The following is a 15,768-nucleotide window of genomic DNA, read 5'->3' as shown; positions in this document are numbered from 1 at the left end:
TATTCTGAGTTTTTATGTGTTCTCCCTGTACAGCTATGACATTATATTCATAATTTGAAATGGAGTCTACCATTAACTACTAAAATACCAGGACGCAAGATTTTAACTAAATCTAATTTTGACGAGAGGGCTGAAAAAGCAAAAAGTTGTTTTTTGAGACTGTTTAAAGTGTTTTATGGGTGCTGAAGACTAAAAAAAACGACGGCAATTTTTTTTTTTTTTTAATTTGTTAACTTATTGATTTAAAGGTTAAGCTAACCGCAAATAGTTACGTTAAACATTTAATAGGTTCTTTTTAAAATGGTGTTAAGATCACGTAATTTTAACAATGACAACAAATATAAACAATATTGTTGGTATAACTAATTTATTTTTAATTTTATCATATAATATTTATTATCATATAATAATATATTTAGCTATGATAAATTATTAATATGATAATAAAATCAATATTTAAAGATACTTTGTTTGAGCCATCAAATTTTGTTAAACCCCTGAAAAACCAATTTAAAAGGGTGGATACAACTTGAAATGGTGAATACAATTTGAAATGATGGATACAACTGATGCAAAAAGCAATTTGAAATGGTGGATACAATTTGAAATGATGGATACAACTGATGCAAAAAGCAATTTGAAATGGTGGATTCAACTGGGGTAAATGGCAGTTTTTCTAAATCAAAAGGTAGAGCTGTATACAAATACAAAAAAAGTTTCAAAAAGTACTTTACGCACTGAAACCGCATCTCTGCATTATGAATTAAATTAAAAAGAGTATAAGCATATCTGACATACTGAAATAGATGTTCAGTAGGATGACAAAGTTTACCACGGGAAGCCAAATATGTAAATTCAGATGCATTTGTGCCAAAGATACTGAAAACAATAATGCGTAGAGCAAACTTATATTGGATGTAACCAGAAACATAATACAGGGCAGCATTTTCTTCTTCTGAAATGACATCTATTGATGAGACTTACATATCAAGATAACGACTATCATTTTCAATCAGTTTTAAGTGACAACACTCTGATTGAACAATGGAGCAGCTGTATATTCCAAACTCTCCTTCTAATTAAATAGTCTGGAAAATCCTAGGAAGAACATACTGATGATCTTCAGTCAACATTTTTCTGACTAAATATACAATACCATAGAGTGTTCTTTACAAAGCTTTTTTAGTTTCGCTTGTTAATGATTTACCGCGTTTCCAGCTTTTTCCTCCTGGCATTGCTTTAACACTGTCAGCAAGTACCAATATTTCTTGAAATTGCTTATCATTGACGTCTTTGTATAAAGCTTTGTTTGATTATTCTTATGTTCATTCCTTCTTGTTTAATATTAAGGTAATTTGATACAGATAATACTCTATCAAGAAACTCGCAGGTAAAATTGTCTGATATAAGACATTTCTCCATCTAGTTCAGCCACTGTCTGAGTGATTTGAGCAGTTAAACTTTGTATAAAATTAACAGAAAGCTTAAAGATTGGCACCATGCAACAAAAAAAGCTAGTTTTTCTAACATTGGCTTAAGCATAAAATAAAGTATAGTCTTAGCAACTTCAGTAGGATTGTCTTCATCGTAGCCTATTAAATGACATCCTCAAAAACGTATTCTTGGTTTAACATGAATTTCGTCTAAAAGGAGACTTCATTTATTAAACAATCAATATTGACCAAAGGCCATCTAATTGTGTCATTCAGTTTCGTAGTGCAGTCATGATTTCTAACCGTTTAAAAAATTATTAGGCGTTTTAAGGTATAATAAATTGATGGTTATAATTTCTTAACTGGTAAATTCATAGTTTTTAAGATATAACACTTTTAAATTTTTAATTTTCAATCTTATCGTGTGTTTCGATTCCTTTGCACTATTTTATTTCTGGTCGCTTTAATGATTGTATATTTTACAGAAAACCATAAACAAAGAAATAAAATGTAAAACTATTAAAAATTGTGTTCCATAAATTACAATGTCCTTGAGTTCCATAAATAAAGTGTCAACAGAGTGCTAAACTTTGTACCGGCTTGTTAATTTAAGTAAAAATCATTGGCGTATTGAACAGGGTTGCCATCTGGTTTTTTTTCAAGTCAGATTTCTCAAATCTGGTTGTTTTTTTTAGGTTTTGCTTGAAATATTTTTTCTGGTTTATTTTAGAAAACCTGGTTTAAATCTAGTTTTTTTTAAAAGTGTTTGGTTTTTATTTTTCTTTTTGGATTATTTTATTAAACCTGGTTTAATTCTAGGTTTTTTTTGTGTTAAATCAATTTAATCAAGCTTTTTTGTTTCATAAAAAAAGTGAAATTGAGCGAAATAAACAAAAGTGAAAGAAAATATGAACGAAAAGAAATAAAGAACGAAAATGAGTAACAAAAATTTTTATTTGTTTATTACTCTCACTCATGAGTTTCAACAAGTTCAAACAATTTATTTGGATTCGGCCCATTCATTTAAAATTCGGTTTTTTTCTTTAAAAAGTTTTTTTAAAATAAATTATTGCATTTGCGAAAAATATTAGAAAATTCTTGCATTTAAAAAGACGATTTAAAGTGAAATACTTTACTTAAAAAAGGTAAAACGATTGTTTCTGCGGATATTGAAAATTTAGTAACTGTTACTATTCAAATAACAACTAATTAATCTTTGCTTTCTTCTTAAAATATCTAACTTAAAAATTGATCATACCTAATGGTTATTAAGTTTAATAATCTGTAGCTTATACTTGATTTTTTGTTTTAGATTAACATCTTTAAATAGACAATGCCAAACAAAAATCATATGAAAACTCTCGTAGTTATCGAAGAGAGTGGGGAAAAGAATTTACCTGGATAAAAAAAAGCTCTGATTTATCTGAACAAGCTTTTTGTCGCCTCTGCCGCACTAATCTACGTCCGCACAAAGTTGGCTTAGAGCAATATCAAAAAGCAGCTTCACACATTAAAAGAGAAAAAACCTTGAATCCGTTTCAAAAGAAGATTAATTTTCCAGGTCAAGTAAAAATTTCAGATGTAAAAAAAAGTAGACATTCAGCTTGCTATGTGTATATGCTGTTACTCAGCAATTTCAACTGCTGACCATTTTTGTGAAACTATTTCTAAGTTTGGTGTAGGCAGTCCCCTGGAACATCTAAAACTCCACCGCACTAAGTTCACTAAAGTAATCCAGAATGTTATCTCATCAACTCTAGAAGAAGAAATTTCTAATAAAATCAAATCAAAGCCGTTTTCCATCCTCATTGATGAATCAACGGATGTGAGTTTAATCAAGCACCTTGTAATATGCGTGAGACATTTTTCAGAAAAAGAGAAACAGATTGTCAATGACTTCCTTGGCCTCATTTAAGTGATCTCAACAACAGACAAAGATCTCTTTAATGCTTTAAATTATAAACTCCACTCCATTGGATTAACTCTTGAAAACTGCATCGGATACAGTTCAGATGGTGCTTCAAATGTTATTAGCATACATAATTCAGTCTGGTCTCGTGTACTATCTGAATCGCCTAACTGTATTATGATGAGGTGCATTTGTCACTCTCTAAATCTTGTGGTGCAAAATGCCTTTAATGCAATTCCATCTCCAGACGGCTTTCTTCTGAGTGAGGTTCTCCGGTTTTTTAACAAGAGCATTCTTCGTCGAAACGAGTATGAAAAGCTATTTGAACTCATGAATCCAAACAATAAACGCGTGGGAACCCCGTCCCCTTTTCAGAAGTTTTCTACAACTCGTTGGTTGGTTCGCGGAAAGTGTTTTTATAATTTGCTTGTGAATTGGCAAAAACTAAAAGCATTCTTTATTTGTGCTGAAATGAATGCAAACTCTGAGGTCCGTTACAAAATCTCTTCAATAAGCAAAATGTTCCAAGACAACACCCTTTACCTCTATGTTGTTTTTCTCACCCCAGTCATTGAAGAGTTTGAGCGTCTAAACTCTCTCTTTCAAGGGTCAAATGTTGATCCAGAAAATCTAATGAATGAGCAAAATATGCACCTCAAAAGTTTAAAGCAGCGTGTTTTTGATACCAAAGGCTTGGACTTTCTCTTTAGTGTGTTGATTTTGGAGCCAAATTTTCCTCAGAGTGCGAAAATTACATTCAAGGGCAACCTCCAAATGCAAAACTGAATGCTGAAGAATCAGTCAAAAATGTAAAAATTCGCTGTCATAATTTTCTTCAGAGGGCTATAACCGAGCTTGAAAAAAGACTTCCAGAAAAAGAACAATTATTCACGGTTTGTCAAATCTGTCTCAAATGAAAGTTCTTTCCCAAGTTGAAAAGGTTCCATTTTCAAAGTTACCTTTTCCTCGCCTATTGGTACAAAAAGTCAAGAAATTGAAAACAAATACAGAAAAGTCAGTATCGTTGAATGGACTGAGTCTGATATTTTTAAAGAAAAAGAAGTTTCTAAAAATACTGCTGAATTCTGGATAACTTTAAGGGAATAAGTCGACATTTTTGGACATCACGCTTTTCGCGACATTTCTGACTGCTGCCTTGCTTGTCTATGTATTCCTGTTTCTAATTTGTTTTGTTGAGAGAGTCTTTTCACAGGTCACCTATGTGAAATGGAAACAGAGAAACAGAATGTCAAATCAAGTGTTGGATGCGGTCATTTGCATAAAATTTTATTTAATGAGCCAAAAGATTTGTTGTAAAGACTTTAGCAATCCCGAATCAATGATTTCAAAAGTCGGAAATAAAATTTACACAACAGATGCATGCGATTATGAGGACGACCTTCACGTATTGGCGGAACTTTATTAAATGTTTTAGAGATTAATACTAAACCAAATAAATTTTTGAATAAAATAGATCTACTTTACTTCTTTTTTGTTTTGTTTTTGTTCTGGTTTATTTCTGGTTTATTTTTTATTCATTTTTGGCTTATTACCGAAAAAAAACCTGGCAGCCCTGGTATTAAAAGTTCAAAAAAAAAAGTACGAAAGCAAGTTTATGTATATAGGAGCCAAGTTGCTTGCAGAAAGAAAAGTTGCTGCAGAGAATTTTCTTAATTTCGTTGGAAAAATTGTTTTATTATCATATTATTATCGTGGATTCAGGCTAGCATTGAATCTTTTGTTCCCTCTTGACGATTACGGGTCAAGCCTCACTCTCCTCCATGGTTTTCCTCACACTGCGCTGCTGCAATTGCCAATCGAAACCGTTACTTCCATATTTATTAGCAAAAAAATTCTCCAGAAAACAGACGTCTGTTTATTATTGCTAGAAACAATTGTAAAAAGGTTTTGTCTAACGCCAAAACCCGCTATTCTCAGGTCATGAAATCTCGTATCTCATCTCAAAAATTAGGCTCTCGTGATTTCTGGAGAATCTTTTATAATATCAATAATAAGAGCAAATCTTTAATTCCACCTCTCTTGTATGGTTCTGACTTTGTCACCTCACCTAAAGACAAAGCTGAATTGTTTACTAAAAACTTTTAATCAATATCATCTCTTGATTCCACTAGTTGCGTTTTACCTGATATTGCCAACAAACAGGTTGATCCGTAGCTTGACATTCATATCACTCCAGCTTCTGTATCTAAAGTGATTTCCTGCTTAGACTCTTCTACAGCTTGTGGCTCGGACAACATACCTGTTGTTGTCTTGTAGAAGTGTTCTCCGGAGCTGTCGTCTATACTCTCAAAACTATTCAAAAAGTGCTTATCAGAGTCTTGTTTTCCAGCCTGCTGGAAAGCGGCATCTGTTATCCCTATCTTCAAAAATTCTGGAGAGCAATCTGGTTCGTCTAACTACCGTGCCATTAGTCTTCTTCCTATCATAAGCAAGGTTTTTGAATCTTTAATTAACAAACACTTAATTTCTCATCTTGAATCTAATAACTTACTTTCTGACCATCAATATGGATTGTGATCTTCTTGTTCTACAGCTGATTTGCTAACAGTAATAACTGATATGTTTTATCGTGCATTAGATAAAGGTGGAGAGATTAAGGCCATTGCTCTTGACATTCCAAAAGATTTTGATAAAGTTTGGCATGCTGGTCTTCTCCATAAGCTTTCTTCTTATGGTGTATTCGACAACATCTTTAAGATTATTGAATCCTTCCTTTCCAATCGTAGTATAAAAGTTGTCCTCGATGGACAGCACTCTTCTTCTTATTCTGTAACTTCAGGGGTTCCTCAAGGTTCTATCTTTGGCCCTATTCTCCTTTTATTTTACATTAACGATCTTCCAGATATTTTCACATCTAAGGTCGCATTGTTTGCTAATGCTACTACCATTTATTCTTGTCGTGATTAGAAAGCAACACTTTCTGATTATTTGGAAGGGGCATTTGAGCTTGAAAAGAATCTCACTTCTGCTACAGCATTGGGCTCACAGTGGCTGGTGAACTTTAATTCAGATAAAACCTAATTTTTTTCAGCCAATCGTTATCGCAATAATTTTGATCTTCCTATATTTATGAACGGAGATGTACTCGATGAGTCATCTACTCTTCATCTTCATCTAGGATTAACTTTTACTTCCAATCTTTCTTGGAAACCATATATCAAATCAAGTGCGAAATTAGCATCTGCTAAGGTTGCATCTCTTTATCGAGCTTTTCACTTTCTTACATTGGATTCTATTCTCTATCTCTATAAAACTCAAATCCGGCCTTGTATGGAATACTGTTGCCATATCTGGGGCGGATCTTCTAATGATGCCTTTTCTCTTTTAGACAAGGTGCAAAAACGCATTGTAAACATAGTTGGACCTGCTCTTGCAGCCAACCTCCAACCATTGTCACATCGTCGTAATGTTGCTTCTCTTTCACTTTTCTACAAATACTATAATGGGCACTGCTCTAAAGAGCTAGCGTCTCTTGTGCCATCTACTAAAATTCAATCTCGTGTTACTCGTCATTCAATTAAGTCTCATCTTTTTTCTGTGACTGTTCCTAAGTGCTCCAAAAATGCTTATTCGTCTAGTTTTTTTCCTCGAACATCAACTCTTTGGAATTCGCTTCCTTCATCTTGCTTTCCTGATTCATCTAATTTGAATTCTTTTAAGTCGTCCGTCAAATATATATATATATATATATATATATATATATATATATATATATATATATATATATATATATATATATATATATATATATATATATATATATATATATATATATATATATATATTATCTTTTTCTTTTAAACCCCAAATATATTTTGACAGCATAGTCTCTTTTGAGTATTTTTTGTGTTTAAACGATTGTTTGTGGTTTAAACACAAAAAATATTCAAAAGAGACTATGCTGTCAAAATATATTTGGGGTTTAAAAAAAAAAAAGAAAAATTTTAATTTACAATGATCTATTCTAAAATCTGCCCCTGCCTATAATAACATTTCCAAAAAATGTATGCTATGTTTGCAAGAAAAATTTGAAATAATTACTCATTTAAATCAGGAAAATTTATTACAAAAAAATCTGAATTATTTTTTAAATGTAGGCACAAAAATAAATACCTCTTTAAAAATTATAAAAACAAATGACCAAATTAAACCATCCCCATTCCAAAGAAATTAATTCAATAACTACTTTCTGTAACTTCCCGTTAACCAAAAAATATAGTAATTAAAAAATTTTTTATAATAGTTTACAACTTCCTGTAAAATATTTTTTTCTATAAATTGAATTTTTTTGAGATTTAGTGACTCTTCCTGATGATCCAGCAATGGTGAAACTTAAAGTTGAAGAAAAAAGTTAGATAAGTGTTTTTTACTAAATTACTATATATATATATATATATATATATATATATATATATATATATATATATATATATATATATATATATATATATATTAGGTATATGATAAATTTTAAATCAATTAGCCTGGGGTTCTAAATGATGAACTTTTGCCTATAAATCACAGAATTTATAAATTTATAAGAATTTATAAATTTATAAATCTCAGAATTTATAAATCTCAGAAGAACAAGGTATGGTGAAATCAATGTCATTTTCACCAAGGTATGGTGAAATGACATTGATTTCACCATACTTTGAAAAAACTTCCCGCACCTAAGACAGTTTCATATTTAACCATACAACACATAGCGGCCCAAAAGCTATTAATTATAATATGTCAGCTTTATATACAATACACATGAGAAATACATGAGAATGAGTACCTACACTGTTCTACAGCATTTGTAGTGACGTTAATAATCTTTCAGATTTGTGTATTACTATTAATAAATTTACAGTTAAGATATTTGTTTGTTCTGCAAGAAGAACGAATGTCCTCCATCAACTTTACAGCTCTCTCGGCTACTATGTTGGATCGAGTCTGGGTAGAGAAGCATTTCACAGCTTTGGAACACTTAAGTTGGGAAATTGCTGACAGCAGGTCTTCATAAGCCGCTTTATAAGGACTTCTGTAAGCACAAAAGACAAAACCACAAAAGACAAATGACAAAAAAGCACAAATAATTAAAAATGTACGAATTTAAGATTGTTCAACGCATAGCATAATATCCATTTAAAAGTGAGTGTTCTGTTAAGGGGTATACTCCCCCATAAATTGAAAAAAAAAAAAAAAACAAACAAACAACTGATTTAGACAATTAAACATATGGGGGTTTCAGAAATCATAATGGTTTTACCTAAAAATATCTATAAATACCAAAACTTTTTGTTTTTGAGAGTTAGGTACAAAAAAGAGAAAATTTGGTACCTCTAAAAAAATCACTTGTAAACCAAAGCAACGTATTGATTTCACAAGTTAAAAGCATTTTTGACTTCTTGTTAGACTTGTTAACAATTTATTTTTAGTATATCAAGACTAAGTTCGTTTTTTTTGATTTGTAGCTCATTTTTTGTCGCATTTTCTTGCCAGAAATTCTATACTTTTTAGTTTTCGAACATGGTTAAAGCTGATCGAATTAAAATAAGAACTAAGCGAGCAGGCAAAAGAAAGAAAATTTTTAGTAGAAAAGTGTTACGTAGCAGTGTGAGTGTAAATAATGTAAATTTCCCTACTTTAAGTGTAAATATCGAATTACCTGTAAATAGTCAAACTGACATCTTCGATACGCCAAGCTCATCTCTTTGCAAAGTTGAGGCAGTCATTAGCTCAACATCAAAATAATATACCAATACTAAAAACAAAGTTTTGACAGGATATAGAATTATTGATTGTTTAATTTTGTCTGATGTTATTAGCGTTTTGAGCTGTCCAACTTGTTTCCAAACGACTTTAGCAATCATTGAAAACAAAAGCAAAAAGCAAGGACTTGCATGTGAACTTTCTATTATTTGTTTAAAGTGTAAATATCACAATGACTTTTGGACTTCTAAGTTAATTAATAAAAAAGGAAACTTTGATATAATCAATCTAACAGTATATACAATAAGGACTCTTGGATTAGGACATTCCGGAATTGAATGGTTTACAACCCTCATGAACATGCCAAAACCAATGACGCCAAAAAACTATGACAAACTTGTTTTAAAAATTATTAATATTACTAAGAAAGTTGCATAGGAAACAATGACCGATGCTGTATCTGATGTAAGACTACAGTGTCAAGATATTAATGAGATTCTTGATGTTGGTGTATCATGTGATGGCACATGACAGTGTACGGGATTTTCATCATTGAATGGTGTATTTGCAGCACTTTCAATAGACAGTGGGAAAGTTTTAGATGTTGAGGTGATGAGTCGAATATGCAGAGGGTGCTCCTTAAATCAAAAACTTTCTAAAAATGATCCTACTGCTTATATTGAGTGGAGAAATTCCCACATTTGTAAAATGAATTTTGTTGGTTCTACAGGTGGAATGGAGTGTGAAAGAGCCTGTCGTATTTTCCAGCGATCAGTTAAAAATCATAAGTTGCAGTACATTAATTTTTTAGGTGATGGAGATAGCAAAAGTTATAATAGTGTCAAGGATGTTTATCCTAATATTAAAGTAAATAAATTAGAATGTGTTGGACACTATCAGAAGCGTGTTGGAATCAGACTCCGGAAATTGAAAAAAAAAGTTAGGGGACTGGGTTTGGAGACTAGATTGACAGATGCAACAATTGATTGACTGCAAAATTTCTTTGGTGTGGCAATTAGACAGAATACTGGTAGTTTAGTTGCCATGAAATCAGCAGCGCTTGCTACCCTTTTTCACGTTGCATCATCAAAAGCAAATAATTGGCACTATCCGCATTGTTCAACAGGTGTAAGTAATTGGTGTAAATTTAACAGAGACAAAGCAAATAGCACTAACACCTACAAGCCAGGACCTGGTCTACCTTTAGAGGTTGTATACAAGATGAGACCTGTGTTTGAAGAGCTCACAAAAGAAGATGAGCTTAAAAAATGTCTGCACGGTAAAACACAAAATGCAAATGAGTCTTTCCATGGGAAAATTTGGAATTGCATACCAAAAACAAAATATGTCTCGCTGACTATGCTGAAGTTTGGTGTTTATGATGCTGTTGCCAATTTTAACATTGGGATGAAGTCTTCAATCCCAATTCAATAAAAGCTGTGTTTTAAACGGAACAGAATTTTTAAATACTTATGAATAAAACAGTATGGCTAATTTAATTTTTCAAAAAATGTACTTTTTTCTTTTGTCAACTTTAGAGCACAAGTCTTCAGGCCCAAAACCTCTTTTTAAAAAATCTGTTTTGTTTAAAACACTCATAAACCTATTCTAATTGTTTTCCAAAGTTTCATTCAGCCTTTTTTTATTAGTTTTTGCTAAAACTTGGCCAGCGCAAATCTTATTTTTTGCTTATTTTGGGGGTTTTTTATTGTTACTACAGCAACTGTTAACCAATTTTTTTAATTTTTTTAATTTTCTACATTTATGATATGGTTAATCATTTTATGTCAAAAGTTGTTATTTATTTTCCATATTTAAGGATGGGAGAGTATATCCTTTAATAAAAAATGTAAAACCTTTCGAAAAAATATCTGAACAATAAGTTTGGACAAAAGTAACAAAAACAGACTTTTTAAAAAACATTTTCATATCGATGAGATTTATAAAATATAGAATATTATATTTAAAGACTAACGTCTTCAAAAAAGCTAAATTAACTGATGCTAATAGCTGCGAATGAAAATACATTATAACTTATAATTTAGTCGAGTTGAGGGGATTTGATTTTCGCTGTAAGATAATTATTTATTTTAAATAACACATAATTATGTACGGTTCCATCGGAATCTTTAAAAACTTTCAAAAAAGGTAACTATAGAAACAGTCAATATTTCATTGATAGTATCAAATGATAACGCGTGGTAGTTAAAAGCAATTGACAAAACGATAATTACTATTACATAATTAGTAATAGTCATTTCACAAATGTTAAAAAAGTTGTATTATCACAATATTAAACAAATATTTATAAATATTTATTATACAAATATTTAAAAATAATTGTAACAGTGTACAAAATTATAATTTGCAAAATTAACTTATTTATATTAAATCACGTAAGTTTTTATTAACAAATGACAAATTGTTAAATATATTACGTAACTATTTAATTATTTAGTCATAAAACATTAAAGACTTGTTTTAAGGTGGTACACCTTTAGTTTTGGATTTTTTTTTAAAAAAAAATCAATTTTTCAAATATTGATAATTTTAGTTCATAGAACATATTTATAATTTTTTTAAAATAAAATAAATAAGTATGTAAAAATGTGTGTACTTTGACCACTATAGGATTTTGAGGTCCATAGCAACGCATTTTTAAACAAAAAAGCTTCAACTTGTTCAAGCCTCTAAACACTAATATCTTAACTATACTTCAGCTTCTTCTTTATTATGTGCTTTATGCTTAGCGAATGTTTTTAATGGGCTTATGCTTATTTTTGTAATGTAACGAACTTTTTCTTTGTTTTTTGTATTTTTCTCAAAACGTCATTTTTAGCAAATATGTAATTTGTTGTTTCAACTTATATGATGATATTTTTAATTTTATTGTGATTATTTTAAAGAAAATTTTTTGAATGGGGTTGTACCACCTTAAATAATTACGTATGTGTGTGTATACATATATATATATATATATATATATATATATATATATATATATATATATATATATATATATATATATATATATATATATATATATATATATATATATATATATATATATATATATATATATATATATATATATATATATATATATATATATATATATATATATATATATATATATATATATATATCACTAATCGGGGGTGGGGGTTAATATTTATTTAAGTAATATAGTAGAAAAGTTAATATAATTAAAATATTAAAAACCTGTCATTTGGGCCTTAAGGCTTTAATGACAGGTTGTTGTTGCTGTAGTTTTTTTTTTATTGATGGGGGGGGGGGGGGGTAGGGGTGCTCCTTCCTACTGTAGCCACGGCACTGTAAATGTAAACTGCGTTATTAAAATTTGTTTGTTAAATTAAAAAAGTTACTTTTAGAATAAAGACAAAATCAAGTGAATATGATGAAATTGGTTGTTTTAGTATTTTTGATAGCTACGGTTGGATGCATAGTAAGGCGTAGTTTTCCCATTAACAAAAAAGGATTTTATGAAACAACAGAGCGTAATGGTATGAGAGCGTTATGCAAGCTAAAGCCTACAACAACTTGCAAAAAAGTTTGCGTTAAAACTATATGCTACAATATATGTCAACCCGATAAAGTTGTAACGTGTCAACTATAATTATTAGAGAAAAATGTTTATAATATCCTAAAACTAAACTATAATAAATTTAGATTTTGCTTTTTTAATTTTTTTAGAGTTTCTTTCTTAAAGTTTTACGCAATCTTGTATAAATATATCTTAGGGACCATCCATAAATTACGTAACACTTTCACTATAAACAAAAAAAAAAAGGTCAAAAGTTTTCCTTCGCAGAGTCTTAAATTTAAATAAAAAATGAAAATAGGCCATTAAGTTTAATAAAAATTGCCGCATAAAAGAGCTTATCTCCAACATCTTTTTTTTAAACATGTTTTGCGCTGCGTAATTTATTGACGATCCTTTATTCAGAGATGGATTCAGATTTTCTAGTAAAAGTGAGGGGATGAGTTTTTGATTTGGTGGATGAAGACCATCAAGTTAAAGGGGAAATTTTTAGATTTTATAATTTGTGGGTAGGCAAACCCAGAGTTAATAATGCCGCCCGGCGGCACAGTAACTTTCTGCCGAAAAGCCGACTTTTTAGGGAGGCAGAAGCTGTTGGCGGTGACCTCCCGATCAATTTTTGGAGGCAAAATGTTTTGGAGGCCGACGCCAATAGAGAGGCTGAAGCCAATGGTGGCCGCCTCCAGAAGAAAGTCTGAAGGCAAAGCCATTTGGAGGCCGCCTCCAATGGATTTTAATTATATAAAACAAAAGTTAAAAGTTGGGAGTTTTACTTCTATGCAATAAGCGAATAAATCACAGAAACATTGAAAGGAATCTGATTTGCAGAAATAGCTCCTATGAGAATATAATCAACACAAAGGTGTGTTGATTATCCTAAAATCAACATACCTTTTATGTTGATTATGATTTTTGAAAGAACATGGGACTTCAAAACTTATGATCAGTGTCTCTAGTGTCAGAGATAAGATACTAAAGCTTTATTATAAGTACATATATTTGCATTGTCCAAAAATCATTGAACTGGAATTTTCAGTGCTGGAAACTTTTCCAGCATAAGAGAGATACAGAAATAAGATACAGAATAAGTTTTTAAAGGAGAAAAACACTTTTTTTGATATTTCTATTGCTAAGTTGGAACAAACTTAGAATTGTTTTCAATTTGAAAATTCCAAAATAAAGAATATTAAATTTTTTCGAAGTTTTAAAGAAGTGGGAAACATGTAGGTAACATAGTGGTAAACATGTAAACTATATTACAAAAGTGCTATACTAAGCATTCCAGATGTTAGCGGAGAACAAGGATAATTGGGGGAGAGGCAGACAGTGAAGAGGCAAGAGCTAGTAGGAGAATGAAAATTATTGCTGTAAAATCCGATGAACTTGAGGTTTCTTTTCAAACACATTCACCTGATCACGGACTTGAAGTTAGTTTAGATTCTTTAGATAATGAGGATTTAGGTGATAGTTATTTTAGTAATTCGAAGATAGTAATAAGCATAAGCGCTGAAGATTTGGTCGATTGTATTGCTTTGGTATCTCCCCGATACAGAGCACTGAGGGCCAGAGGTGAGAAAAACCCTTCAAAACCATCTTTTATATTGGAGTAAATTTTTTTTGTAAATGTAATTTAAATACCACCAGCGTTCCAAAACTAATATAATTTTTTCCCTAATGTCATTTTTGAACTCAGTATATCAATTTTATCACAAAAATGGCAATATTTTACCTTTCAAATATTGGTGAAAATGTAAAAAATCATATAAAAATGAAACATAGGGCTAGCAAGACAATTTTACAACACTTTAATTTCTTAACAGTTTATATTAGTCCACTGACATCATTGAAACTTATATTAGTCAGTTTATATTAATCCACTGACAGTTTATATCAGTCCACTGACATCATATATTGAAATAAGAAGAAGAAGCATGAAAATTTATTTTTTATGCTTGCTTTTTTTCAAATGTTTTTCAATAAAAACCCCTTAAAAACATCTTTTTTAAAACTTAATTTTACTCAAGCAGAAAAACTCTAGGACGCACCAGGACGCTCATGTGATCATTTTTAAATTACACTCTCATATACAAATAAAAAATTTACAACCAAGTTTTCTAAGCTCAGCTGAGCGCAGTAGGTGCTAGACTTTTTGTTATAAATGATATCCAATTGTAGATTTTGCTTTAAAAACTAAAGAAGACGCATAAAAAGCAGTTTTAAGGATTTAAATCTTGTAAAAAACTATTTTAAAAAGCAATTTTAATGGTATTATAAAATATTATGGAACATTTTATGAAAAAGGACCTCTCCCCTCCCCCCCCCCCCTTCCCTCACTCTAAACGTGAGAGCAACAAGTTTAAAATAAATGTTTTGTACTTTCTCAACAAGATATATATTCATTGATAAATTTTAAGTTTCATAGTATTATCTCTCAGCGTTCAAAAGTTATGACTATATATAATTTAAAACCCCTCAAATTGAGGAGGTTTAAAATTTATACGGTCATAATTTTTGAAAGCTAAGAGATAATACTTTGAAATTAAAAATTTATTGATGAATATAAGTCTAGTTGAGAAAAGTACAAAAAATTTTTTATCAACTTGTAGCTCTCACATTTGTGATGGTGTTAGGAAGGAAATTTTGGGGCTTATTTGCTCCCAGCCTCCAATCACCGCAAATTTTCGGAAAGCATCGTTATTTGATATAAGTGTAAACATTTAAATGTTTGGAAGTTATCTACTTCAAACACCAAGAAATACTGGCTCAGTCACTGAAGAGAATATTTTTTATTTGTATTTATGTCTGCAAAAAGTTTTTATTTATGTAAAATAAAGAGTTCAGTTTAGTAAGGGAAATTAGTTTATTTACGAGAAAAAAAGATTTTTAATTTCTCGTTGTGTTGAAAGCAAGAAATCTTCATTATCTAGTACTTTTAGTTTTAATGTCGTCTTAATAACTCTTCTAAAATGCCGTTTTCATCTAAAAAATTGTACTTTAAATGTGTCAAATGAGTTTTGTTCATTTAAATAACGCTCATAAAATGGAAAAACAGTAATTTATTTGTGAAAAATAGTCATTTCAAACCCCCTAATATTACTGTTTTAGACTAAAACAACAGAGAGCACTACACAAATAAATTCTCC

General features: G+C 30.4%; 1 long non-coding RNA gene across 1 annotated transcript; it reads left to right on the top strand.

Moving 5' to 3' along the window:
- Positions 1 to 11,354: 11,354 nt before the first annotated feature.
- On the top strand, positions 11,355 to 12,756 carry LOC124816733 (uncharacterized). Its single transcript, XR_010641376.1, has 2 exons — positions 11,355 to 11,459; positions 12,456 to 12,756. It is a non-coding gene; the product is annotated as an uncharacterized LOC124816733 (long non-coding RNA).
- Positions 12,757 to 15,768: the final 3,012 nt, after the last annotated feature.

This window comes from Hydra vulgaris, chromosome 10 (genome assembly GCF_038396675.1).
Source record: "Hydra vulgaris chromosome 10, alternate assembly HydraT2T_AEP".
In the NCBI taxonomy this organism is placed as follows: Eukaryota; Metazoa; Cnidaria; class Hydrozoa; order Anthoathecata; family Hydridae; genus Hydra; species Hydra vulgaris.
Note: the sequence above shows the minus strand (reverse complement) of the source record. Positions and strands in the feature narration are given on the sequence as shown.